Raw genomic sequence first — 13434 nt, 5'->3', positions numbered from 1 at the left:
AACTATCAGTTTAATAAGTCACAGCTGCAAAATACTAACGCGAATTCTTTACAGACGAATGGAAAAACTTGTGGAAGCTGACCTTGGGGAAGATCAGTTTGGATTCCGTAGAGATATGGGAACACGTAAGGCAATACTGACCCTACGACTTATTTTAGAAGCTAGAGTAAGAAACGGCAAACCTACGTTTCTAGAACGACTTCCTGACATTTAAATCTATATTCGATGTTAACAAATTTTTCTTCTTCAGAAACGCTTTCCTTGCCATTGCCAGTCTACATTTTATATCTTTTCTACTTCGACCATCATCAGTAATTTTGCTACCCAAATAGCAAAACTCCTTTACTACTTTGAGTGTCTCATTTCCTAATCTAATTCCCTCAGCATCACCCGACTTAAGTCGACTACCTTCCATTATCCTCTTTTTGCTTTTGTTGATGTTAATCTTATACCCTTTCAAGACACTGTCCACTCCGTTCAACTACTCTACCAAGTCCTTTGCTGTCTCTAACAGAATTACAATGTCAACCACCGCTTCCCCTTCATGCCCCTCGACTCTTATAACTGCCATCTGATTTCTGTACAAATTGTAAATAGCCTTTCACTCCCTGTATTTTACCCCTGCCACCTTTAGAATTTGAAAGAGAGTATTCCAATCAACAGTGTCAAAAGTTTTCTCTAAGTCTACAAATGCTGGAAATGTAGGTTTGCCTTTCCTTAATCTTTCTTCTAAGATAAGTCGTAGGGTCAGTATTGCCTCACGTGTTCCAACATTTCTACGGAATCCAAACTGATCTTCCCCGAGGTCGGCTTCTATCAGTTTTTCCATTCGTCTGTAAAGAACTCGAGTTAGTATTTTGCAGCTGTGACTTATTAAACTGATAGTTCGGTAATTTTCACATCTCTCAACACCTGCTTTCTTTGGGATTGGGATTATTATATTCTTCTTGAAGTCTGAGGGAATTTCGCCTGTCTCATACATCTTGCTCACGAGCTGGTAGAGTTTTGTCAGGACTGGCTCTCCCAAGGCTGTTAGTAGTTCTAATGGAATGTTGTCTACTCCCAGAGTCTTGTTTCGGCTTAGGTCTTTCAGTGCTCTGTCAAACTCTTCACCCACTATCATATCTCCCATTTCATCTTCATCTACATCCTCTTCCATTTCTGTAATATTGTCGTCGAGTACATCGCCCTTGTATAGACCCTCTATATACTCCTTCAACCTTTCTGCTTTCCCTTCTTTGCTTAGAACTGGTTTTCCACCTGAGCTCTTGATGTTCTAGCAAGTGGTTCTCTTTTCTCCAAAGGCCTCTTTAATTTTCCTGTAGGCAGTATCTATCTTACCCCTAGTGAGAAAAGCCTCGACATCCTTACATTTCTCCTTTAGCCATCCCTGCTTAGCCATTTTTCACTTCCTGTAGATCTCATTTTTGAGACGTTTGTATTCCATCTTGCCTGCTTCATTTACTGAATTTTTATATTTTCTCCTTTCATCAATTAAATTCAATATTTCTTCTGTTACCCGTGGGTTTCTACTAGCCCTCTTCTTTTTTACCTATTCGCTCCTCTGCTGCCTTCTCTATTTCATCCCTCAAAGCTACCCATTCTTTTTACTGTATTTCTTTCTCCCATTCCTGTCAATTCTTCCCTTATGCTCCCCATGAAACACTGTACAACCTCTGGTTCTTTCAGTTTATCCAGGTCCCATCTCCTTAAATTCCCATCTTTTTACAGTTTCTTCAGTTTTAATCTACAGTTCATAACAAATAGATTGTGGTCAGAGTCCACATCTGCCACTGGAAATGTCTTACAATTTAAAATCTGGTTCCTAAATTTCTGTCTTACCATTATATAATTTATCTGATATCTTTTAGTATCTCCAGGGTTGTTTCAAGTATACCACCTTCTTTCATGATTCTTGAACCAATTATTAGCTATGATTAACTTATGCTCTATGAAAAATTCTACCAGACGGCTTCCTCTTTCATTTCTTAGCCCCAATCCATATTCACCTACTATGTTTCCTTCTATCCCTTTTCCTACTCACGAATTCCAATCACCCATGACTATTAAATTTTCGTCTCCCTTCACTACCTGAATAATTTCTTTTATTTCATCATACATTTCTTCAATTTCTTCATCATCTGCAGAGCTAGTTGGCATGTAAACTTGTACTACTGTAATAGGCGTGGGCTTCGTGTCTATCTTGGCCACAACGATGCGTTCGCTGTGCTGTTTGCAGTAGCTTACCCACATTCCTATTGTTTTATTCATTATTAAACCTACTCTTGCATTACCCCTATTTGATTTTATACTTATAACCCTGTATTCACCTGACCAAAAGTCTTGTTCCTCCTGCCTCCGAACTTCACTAATTCTCACTATATCCACCTTTAACCTATCCATTTCCCTTTTTAAATTTTCTAACCTACCTGCCCGATTAAGGGATCTGACATTCTACACTCCGATCCGTAGAACGACAGTTTTCTTTCTCCTGATAACGACCTCCTCTTGAGTAGTCCCCGCCCGGAGATTCGAATGGGGGACTATTTTACCTTCGGAATATTTTACCCAAGAGGACGACATCATTATTTAACCATACAGTAAAGCTGCATGCTCTCGGGAAAATTTACGGCTGTAGTTTCCCCTTGCTCTCAGCGGTTTGCAGTACCATCACAGCAAGGCCGTTTTGGTTAGTGTTACAAGGCCAGATCAGTCAATCAACCAGACAGTTGCCGCTGCAACTACTGAGAAGGCTGCTGCCACTCTTCAGGAACCACACGTTTGTCTGGCCTCTCAACAGATACCTCTCCGTTGTGGTTGCACCTACGGTACGGCTATCTGTATCGTTGAGGCATACAAGCCTCCCCACCAACAGCAAGGTCCATGGTTTGGGTGGGTGGTGGGGGGGGTGGGGGGGGGGCAGGAAGATACTGGTACACTTGCCTAATATCGTGTAGGGCCCCCGCGAGCACGGAGAAGTGCCGCAACACGACTTGGCATGGACTCGACTAATGTCTGTAGTAGTGCTGGAGCGAAATTACATTGTAAATCCGTAAGAGTACGAGGGGGAGGAGATCTCTTCTGAACAGCACGTTGCAAGGGATCACAGATATGCTCAGTAATGTTCATGTCTGGGGAGTTTGGTGGCCAGCGGATGTGTTTAAACTTAGAAGAGTGATCCTGGAGCCACTTTGTAGCAATTCTGGATGTGTGAAGTGTCGCATTGTCCTGCTGGAATTGCCCAAGTCCGTCAGAATGCACAATTGACATGAATGGATGCGGGTGATCAGACAGGATGTTTACGCACATTGTTGTAACCGCAGAAAAGCCAAGTCTAAATGCAGTTGTTCTCAGACGATACACCAGAAATCATACGGGGAGATAGAGTTAACAGGGGACGCCAGGCGTGTCAGAGGGGTCACAAAAGATAACGACGCAGCCAGATAGCCGAGGCGGCGGTCCAAGCGGCCAGGCAGCTGCGCGTGATAAGCAAGGAAGCAGACTCAGCTATTAAGATAAACAGGGCGCTCTGGGCAGGTCCCTTAATAAGCAATAACTTGCAGTATCAACACTCTTGGCTAGAGTGAGAAGTCTGGGAGCGGAGAGAGAAAGAAAGAGGGCCCTAGGTGGGGACCGCACTACGTCATGAGGAGCCAATGAAGGGCTCAGGACGCAGTGCGTGACCATATAGGGAGAGGCCCCTCTACCCCTCCACCCAGCTTCTGAAGAAAAGTACTGAAGTTAGTACTAAAACAATCCCTAATAAGGAAAAGTTGCACTCGACGCTACGTCATGCCAAGCGCTGGCGGGGTCGAAGGGGAAGAGCTAACAAAACTCGGAGGCACGCCGCTCCGGGGATCTCTCTCTCTCTCGGGTTTAGGCAGCGACGGTAGTCAGCGTGAGTAGCAGCCGACTTGGGCTGAGGGCGGGCTGCAGGCAGACAGTTGGAGATAGTCGCCGATGAGCGTTTAGGCAGCGACCGCGGGACTCTGACGTAGGGTGCTAGTGTGGGCAGCAAAGTGCTGGGAAGTTCTATCAGGCAGCCAGAACGGTGGAAGTCAGTCACCGTCTCTGTAATGGGCTTGGCTATTCTGTAGGGTGATCTGTATTCTTTATGAATAAATTAGAACTTTTATAACGCCCATACGAGTTTACTTCTACCAACATCCTAGCCTTGTACCTTCACACCACGGAATTTAACATCTTAGCCAGATCAAAAGTCTCCCTCTCAATTAGGTCAACCGGCTAATTCCCGTTTACGAACCGTGTCGCTCAATCCCTCGCAAAACCCACGCTTGGGACGCGACAACATGTCACCTGTCAGAGTCGTGTGTAGACGTATCAGAGGTCTTATGTCAGTCCAACTGCACACGCCCCACAATATTACACAGCCTCCTCCAGCTAGAACAGTCCCCTGCTGACATGTATGGTCCATGGATTCATGAAGTGATATCCATATCCGTAAACATCCATCCGCTTCATGCAATTTGAAACGAGACTCATCTGACGAGGCGACTTGATTCCAGTCATCAACAGTCCAATGTCGGTGTTCATGAGCCCAGACGAACATGTAAAGCTTTGTATCGTGCAGTCATCAAGGGTACAAGCCCATATCGATGATGTTTCGTTGAATGGTTCGCACGCTCACACTTGTTGATAGCCCTGCATTAAAATCTGTAGCAATTTGCGCAAGGGTTGTACTTCTGTCACGTTGAACGATTCTCGTCAGTCGTCGTCTGTCCCGTTCTTGCAGGATCTTTTTTCGGCCTCAGCGATGTCGGAGATTTGATGTTTTACCCGATTATTGATATTAACGGTACACTCGTGACATGGTTGTACGGGAAAATCCCCTCTTCATCGGTACTTTGGAGATGCTGTGTCCCACCGCTCGTGCGCTGACTGTAACACCACGTTCCTGCTCACTTAAATGTAGTAGTAGTAGTAGTAGTTTTATTCATCCATAGATCTCTTTTTACAAGGATATAGGACATGTCAAAGTATTTATAAGCTTAGATCAATTTACAATAAGCTAATTCGTATACACATATATTTACAGACTTCTAGTTAGAGACAATCATTAGATTTTACTCCTGGTATACAATAATTTATTTACAAATAACTCATTAAATAATGTAATGCCACACTATTCACTCATATTTCACTATCAGTCACTGCACACACTATACACACATTGTTTCATAACACTTCACTCACTACACACACACACACACACACACACACACACACACACACACACACACACACACACACACAGGTGATCCTTGGGCCATTTTCTGTACTGCAAGTTCCCATTTGCTATCCTGAAAAACTGAGTCAGCATCCCTTCATAATGAGTGAGATGTTGAGCTCAGAAAGAGGAAGAGGTGTTAGTATTGTGCTATGCATAGCTTGAGGGGAGAGTGTCTCTAGAAAGGAAAAAAGAAGAAAAATAATAAAGTGAAGGTGTTATGTGGAATGTTGGATGTTTTATAATCATTATTATTATTATTATTATTTGTTTGTATAACATTTTTTTATCAAACCCCTACTCTGCTTTATCTAAGTAATCCTTCAATGTATAAAATGTATTGCATAACAGGTACTTTTTAGCTGCCTTCTTAAATAAGTGTATTTTTGAAATTTCTTTAATCTCTTTTGGTAATTTATTGTACAGTTTTATTCCTTGGTAGAAAATGCTGTTTTGAGTTTTATGTTTATTTTTTCTTGGTAAATGTAAGTTGAGTCTATCTCTTGTTGCATGGTCATGGACAGAGCTGTTTGTGCAGTAATTGCCAATGTTACTTTTGATGTGTACAACTGACTGGTAAATGTGTTCACATGGAGCAGTTAAAATTCCCAGTGTTTTGAACAGATCTTTTCAATGAGCTCGACTACTATTTCTGGTTATTATTCTTATGGCTCTTTTCTGGAGTTTGAAAATTGTGTTCATATTTTGTGGATTTGTTCCCCAAAAAAGAATGCCATAGCTAAGAATTGAGTGTACATATGAATAATATGTAACTAAAAGACACTGCATGTTACACACAGATGATAGAATTCTAAGGGCATAACATGCTGATGACATTCTGTTTGCAAGTACCTTTGTGTGTTCGCACCACTTCAGCTGAGAGTCAATATTCATTCCTAGAAATTTTGCATTTGTTACACAGTCTATAGAGGTGCCATCTACATTTAATTTAACATTGTCATTTTTCCTCTTCAAACTGAAGTTCATGGCATTAGTTTTCTTTATGTTTAATGTCAATTTGTTGCTTATAGACCAATCGTAAACTTCCTTGAGAGTTTCATTTGCTTTCTCGGTAAGGAGTTCTCTTGTTCTCTCAGTGACTATAATATTGCTGTCATCAGCGAAGAGAATTTTCTCACCATGAGTAACACTACTGGGAAAGTCATTGATGTATATCAGGAATAGTATTGGTCCTAATATGCTACCTTGTGGAACCCCTATATTAATATGTTTTGGTTCTGATAAGTATTTTACTAAATGTTTAGATCTATTCGAAGTATGTGTTATCTCTACTCTTTGTACCCTATCTTTAGGTATGATCGAAACCAGTCATTAGCTACCCCTCTTATTCCTAATGCTTCTAATTTATTTAATAGAATCTTGTGGTCGACTGTATCAAAAGCCTTAGAAAGATCCAAAAATATGCCTGTGACACACTCATCCTTTTAAGTACAACTTTTGTGAATTCTACTATGGCTGACTCCGTATTTTTGCCACTTCGAAAACCAAACTGTGATTTGCTTAAAAGATTGTATTTATTCAGATAATTCATTAATCTGTCTTTCATAATTGCTTCTATTATTTTTGAGAATGCTGACAGCAGGGAAATGGGCCAGTAATTTTCTATATCTTCTGCATTACCTTTCTTAAGCAAAGGTACAACTCTTGCCTGTTTTAGCTGCTCTGGAAATGTCCCTGATGTGAAGGATTCATTTATTATATTTATTAATGGGCCTTGTATAATCCCTATGCATTGTTTCAGTACACACATTGGTACATCATCTAAGCCTTCTGACTTTTTATTTTTTAGCTTTTGAACAGTTTTATTGACTTCATTCTCTGTGGTTGGAAGTAACATCATTGTATCTAGTGCAACAATTTTTGCAGGTGTTATATTTGTTTTGGGGAATTTTTGCTGTAACTTCTCTGCAATACTTGAAAAATGCTCGTTTACATAGTTTGCTAAGTGTTGTGGATCATTTATTACCTTATCCCCCTCCCTTAGCAGTATGTTATTCTGCGTTTGTTTGCCTCTCCCCGTTTCCTTTTTTATAACATCCCAGACTGCTTTGCTTTTATTCTCTGCATTATATATTATTTTGTCATTAAATGACTTTTTTGCAGCAATCAGCACCTTCCTATAAATCTTTTTGTATCTATGATAGAAATTTAAGAATTCTGGATCATTGTGAATCTTTTTCATGGAACTGAGTTGTTTAAGTGTTTGGGAGGACTTCTTAATACCTGCTGTTATCCATCTGTTTTTGTGAGATGTTGACACAGTCATGCATACTTTTGGAAATGCTGTTTCAAAGTTCAATTTAAACAATGTGGAGAATTTGGAGAATTTGATATTCACATTGGTTTCCTTACACACTTCATCCCAGCTTTGTTTTTCTAGTTCTTTTGAAAAATCTTTTATTTTGATTTCTGATAGATGTCGTTTATAGGCTTGTAGTTTAGGGAATGATTCGATGCCTGATTTTACTGTTGTTATTTGACAGAGATGGTCTGATAGTCCGAGATCTTTTACAGCTACATCACATTTTTCCCTGTCTATATTTGTGGCCACATGGTCAATTACTGATGCAGTCATTGTAGTAACCCTTGTTGCACTATTGACCAATAGGGACATGCCAAAACTTTGAAGGATATTTATGAAGGTGCTGCTGGATTCATTTATGATATTAGTGTTGATGTTTATGTCCCCACACAGAATTGTGTTGACCTTTGTACTTGAGACTTTATCTAGAACTTCTGTTAATTTATTGAAAAAAGTGTCCACACTACCACTGGGAGATCTATACACACACAAAATGATTAATTTCTTGGTGATATCGAGCCCTGATAATTCAATAGCTGATATTTCAATGTGTTTGTCTTCACTTACTGTACTGAGGTCATGTCTAGATTTGAACTGTGTTCCTTTTCTGATATAAATGCATGATCCTCCACCCCTTGAAGTAGTTCTGCAGTAAGAGTTTGCCCTTTCATACAATGATAATACTACATGTTGGATTTCTGTGTCTCTACACCAGTGCTCAGTAATACAAACTACTGTGCAGTTCAAAGATTGGAGCTCAACTTCTAATGCTTGTATTTTATTTTTTATTGATTGCATGTTTTGATGGAGGATTGTTAAGTCTGTGAAATGCCCCATGTTACTCTTTCCGATGGTTTGTTTTTCTTTGTGACATCTGGTATGTGTGATTTTTGAAGTGTTATAATCTGTCTTGTGAGTGATTGTTTCAGTATTTTTTGAACTGCTAGAGATACTCTTTAGGCAGGGGAACCTGTTGTCTGGATTTACCCTAAAAAAGACCTACTTTTCCTACCTATGACAACAGGTATTTGACCATGTGTGGCCCGAGATCCACCCCCTATACTTTCATGAATCAGCTGTACCAATCTTCCCTTCCCAGTCCTGTTTAGGTGTAGGCCATGCCTAGTGAAACCCCATCTGTTGATAGTCCCGACGGGCACCAGAGAAACATGAGCAAAGTTGGCCGTCCTCAGAGCCATCCCCAGCCCCACATTGATTCGCCTCACAGCTCCATCAAGGCGTGGCTGATTATGACGCCGGAACAGCTCAACAAAGTGTACATTGGTGCCATGAGTCAGGGAAGCTATCTTGTCCAGGTCACCACCTATTTCATATGCCCCATCCCTGTCCAAACTGTTTCCCGCCCCACCCACTATCACTACATGGTCCTCTTTTGTAAAATCCTTACATAAAGACCCTAGGTCCTCTATCACATGACTTAGACCTGCATTTGGTTTGAAGATACTGGTGGCCTGGTACGCTGCCCCTAAACTTTCCTGTAACTGAGGGCCTACACCTCGCCCATGGCTACTTCATAAGGTTCCATTGTAGCAGCGGTACCTGATCTAACAACTGAGCCAGACGCTTGTTGTCTTATATTAGTGTTGCCGACCACAGCGCCGTTTTCTGCCTGCTTATATGTGTCTGTATTTAAGGACACAAGCCTATACCAGTTCCTTTCAGAATGACTTGTTCAAACATAAATGACGCAGGCTGAATTCTTTGATCAAAATACTTCCACCAGAAGCTTATGTCTGGCGGTCATTGGCTTGAATTTGTGACGTCATGACAGTTATTATTATTGCTACTGCTACTACTACTACTACTACTACTACTACTACTACACCTCCACACCGAAAAGTACTTTCTTTTGTTGTTTTCGTAACTCTAAACGTTCCACATTCGTGTAGTGTACTAAATCCAAAACATACCTCTGTTTCACAGAAATAACTGTTCTTACAATTTCAGAAAAGAATTTCGGAATTACGAAAATTTTCTGATTGTATTTTCACATGAAATAACGTTTAGTGGCACTTATATAATCACATATTTCAGTTGTCAGTTTATATTCAAAGCCCACCAAAGCAGCTTCTTAAAGAAATGTCCTTTTGTACTGTGCATGTTACAGGTCCTTATACTGAGGTGAATCACACCAGTTTTATTAATTCAGTATTTTAGCCATGTTTCACTCCAAAACAATCCAGTGACCGGAAACAAACTTTTAATTCATAAAATCTGCGCTCACGACTTTCGGGGCTAAGTGAGCTAGCGAAATGACGGAAAATCTAAAACTTTTATTCGTTATGGGTGTGGTACAGCAAGTGTGACTAATAAAGGCCTTAAGTAGCTTCGACCAGCTGAGTTTTGTGATGATTCAGTTCTTCTTATGCCATGACAGTTTCCAAATCACCTGCTAGCGACTCATCATGTACCAAGCGAGGTGCCGCAGTGGTTAGCACACCGGCCTCGCATTTGGGAGGACGACGGTTCAAACCCGCATCCAGCCATCCTGATTTAGGTTTCTCTTGATTTCTCTAAAGCGCTTGAGGCAAATGCCGGGATGGTTCCATCAAAAGGGCACGACCGACTTCCGATGGGACCGATCACCTCGCTGTTTGGTCTCCTTCCCCAAATCAACCAACCAGCCAGCCAGCCTCATCAGGTGGTACACATCCCTAACTTTTGTGGTTCTCAGCTGCTTGTGAAGTTGATAATTACTACTTTGGATCCATGTAATTACAACTGAATAAAAAGAATTTTTCGTGCCATGCGCCTTTCGCCTTTATTATTTGCAAGGCACCTTGAGTGGCAAATTTCGTACATTCTGCTCTACATGTATTCATATTCGAATGTAACAGCTGCTTTGTTTTGCTTTATGCCATACGAAAGTTCGTTTGCACTGAACTAGGAAATGCACATTCATTTTTGATCCACACAGTGTGAAACTTTCGAAAATGATACACGCAATGTGAGAGCAGCGGAGACAGCAACTACACTTCATCCTATTCACTGGTTACTTGTTTTGTTTTTCCACATTGGGACGGCTCCACAGCGACCCCTACAGTGCTTGAAACAATCATTAAAAAGTATGTACCACGTAACGAGTCGTTAGGCGACTTGAAATAGGTAATGTTATTATAAAAACTCAATCATCACAAAGGCATCTGGTTGACGTTATTTCTGACAACCTTCTTTCATCACACTTGCTGAGTACCACATCCATAATGGATAGAAGTTTGAGATTTTTCCGTGATTTTGCTAAGTTGCGTTACACAAATGCCAGGATGGTTCCTTAGAAAAATACTCGGCATGAACTCATTGCTAAGCCCTTGTCTTCCTTTTCTCACAGAGTTCGGGTTTGCAGAGTGAGGGCGTGGCTCATGTAGAATAACCAGCATACCACGTGACCCTGCTGGCCAAGATCACATGGTTCGCGGGAGCTGTTGCACAGTGAACAGCGGAAGTTCGTGTCACTGTGGGTTTGCTATTCGCGTTCAAGGATCCTCCATGAACACGGAGGGAGTCGCAAATACGAGTCGAAGCCGAACTGTGTTTTTATGTCCTTCATTCTCCATGGAAAGGAACCCCTTCCGTACCGTGAAAACATAATCACATGTTACCTAGATGTTGATGTGGCCTTTTCTTTCGCAGTACTCATTCTAACTAAAATTGGGGTACATTATATTGATTGGGTCGTAACCACTATCAATAATGCCGTTACAGGTACAGAGGCTTTCATTAATATTCGTTCACGTCATTACCTGTAGTAGTAGTACGTGTTTTGTTTTCGCATACAGATTCAACAAACAAAAGTAATTTTAAGACATGGAACATGTTTTCTCTTAATCAACTGTGTGTTATAGTTCACATTTATTGAGTAACACGTTAACACAATTTCTTCAGCAATATTTAACGGTTTAGTACTACAGTGTTTTTAACATTAGATTCTTGAATGCAGGACTAGTATTGGAATTCAGTATCTCTTCTGCCTTGAAACGTATATGGTACGTTTCGGGCATTATCTTGGGAAAATCTAAATGTAGACTTAATCCTTAATATTTCTGCAGTTATGTGATAACTTTGCTTCGTGATGTTAAGATATACCTCCTTGTTTAATGTTCAATGAAAGTAATCTCTCGTACAACACAAGACAGGCCCATACCAACACATTCTCCCCCCTCCCCCCCCTCATGTTTTGTAGGCTTTTGTCACATCACAGTCATCAACGTGTAACTATCGAAAAAACCTTTGAATATTAACTTTAGTCACACTCTTCGGTTTGTTAACATCTTGCTAAGCACGTCGGAGTTGAAGCCTCTGGCAAAGTTAGTATAGTACTGTGGAATTAACATAACTGGAAAACAAATTATATTTTCCAAAGTCATATGTGTACTAGGATTGAACTCATCGATGATAGGTAAGTAATGCCTTCAAAACGATCTAATTTTGTAAATAATACCTCACCGCTCTGCTGATACCTCGCCGCATCCGGTGCTTATTTATTTCGTTTTTTCTACGTTGTGACAGCACCATGTCGACCCCCACAACGCTACAAACAATTGAACCATCACAAAAGGTCACAGGTTGCAGTTATTTCTGAAAACCTTTAAATTTAAATGTAGATTACCGAACGGGGATGGACCAATGAAGACAGGTTTCTTTTTTTTTTATCAAAATAAGTGGTCACTCACTATACAAATACCTACAGAGAGCAGAACATTTCTCTAATGACCGATCTTACCCACTACAAAGTGCGTCACGGAAATACTGACAAATATCCATTGGCAGAAACTTTATGTTGAGCCACTACTTACCCATCGAAAGCCTACTAACGCAGTTCCAAGAAACGGTGTTAAGTATACAGGTATGGTGTCTGTTCTTTCGGACATATCGATCGTTCAGTACAGATGCACAACTATGTGCTACCTCTCGTGGGAGCTGTGAGCGAAGAGGAATAATCGACATGGGACGGGGTGACCTACTCTGTAGTGTGCAGTATATGGAAATTTGGGTCGGAGAGGAGACGTGCTCGGATAGCCGAAGCGATAAAGCTCGATATCCAGGTTCGAACCCTGGTCCAGCACAAATTTTCATCTGTCGCCCTTGAGTTATTCCAGTGCCTCAATGCACCAAAGGTCGAAATTTCTTTCATCAAGTAAATAGTTTTAAGTGAAGAAACCAGATACTATTCATACCCCTAAGTACGACGCCCGTAAGAATTGTGAATTTAAGGTTAGACTAATTGCAGCGTGCTCAGAGTTACTTAAACACTGATTTCCTGCTCTCTGTAAGCAATTTGAATGGGAAGAAACTATCACATTATACAACGCTAACTACCCTCTGCCATGCACTGCCACAGTTATTTGCATAGTATGTACATAGATGTAGATTTTATGGAAGAAAGAGTGGAGGGAAGAAAGAGTGGAGGGAAGAAAGAGTGGAGGGAAGAAAGAGTGGAGGGAAGAAAGAGTGGAGGGAAGAAAGAGTGGAGGGAAGAAAGAGTGGAGGGAAGAAAGAGTGGAGGGAAGAAAGAGTGAAGGGAAGAAAGAGTGGAGGGAAGAAAGAGTGAAGGGAAGAAAGAGTGAAGGGAATAGAAAAGCTGATATTTAAAGTCCTCCTAACACAAGCCATTTACATGGAGCACAGGCTCAAAATGACAAGATTGAGACATAGTTGAAAGCAACATTTTGCAGCACATTGTAAAAAAACGTTAGAACAACACAGGCATTGCAATTTGCTATTACACGCCTAATAAGTGCGCTTCTGCTTCAGTCTTACGTCTCTTCCTGTACAGGGCACACAGTATCTGTGCGGGTACAGGATGTATACGAAAGTGGTCACATATGGAAGTTTTGGTCAGCCC

The sequence above is a fragment of the Schistocerca gregaria genome, chromosome 1, assembly GCF_023897955.1.
Source record: "Schistocerca gregaria isolate iqSchGreg1 chromosome 1, iqSchGreg1.2, whole genome shotgun sequence".
NCBI lineage: Eukaryota > Metazoa > Arthropoda > Insecta > Orthoptera > Acrididae > Schistocerca > Schistocerca gregaria.
The sequence above is the reverse complement of the archived record's forward strand: the minus strand, read 5'-3'. Positions refer to the sequence as shown.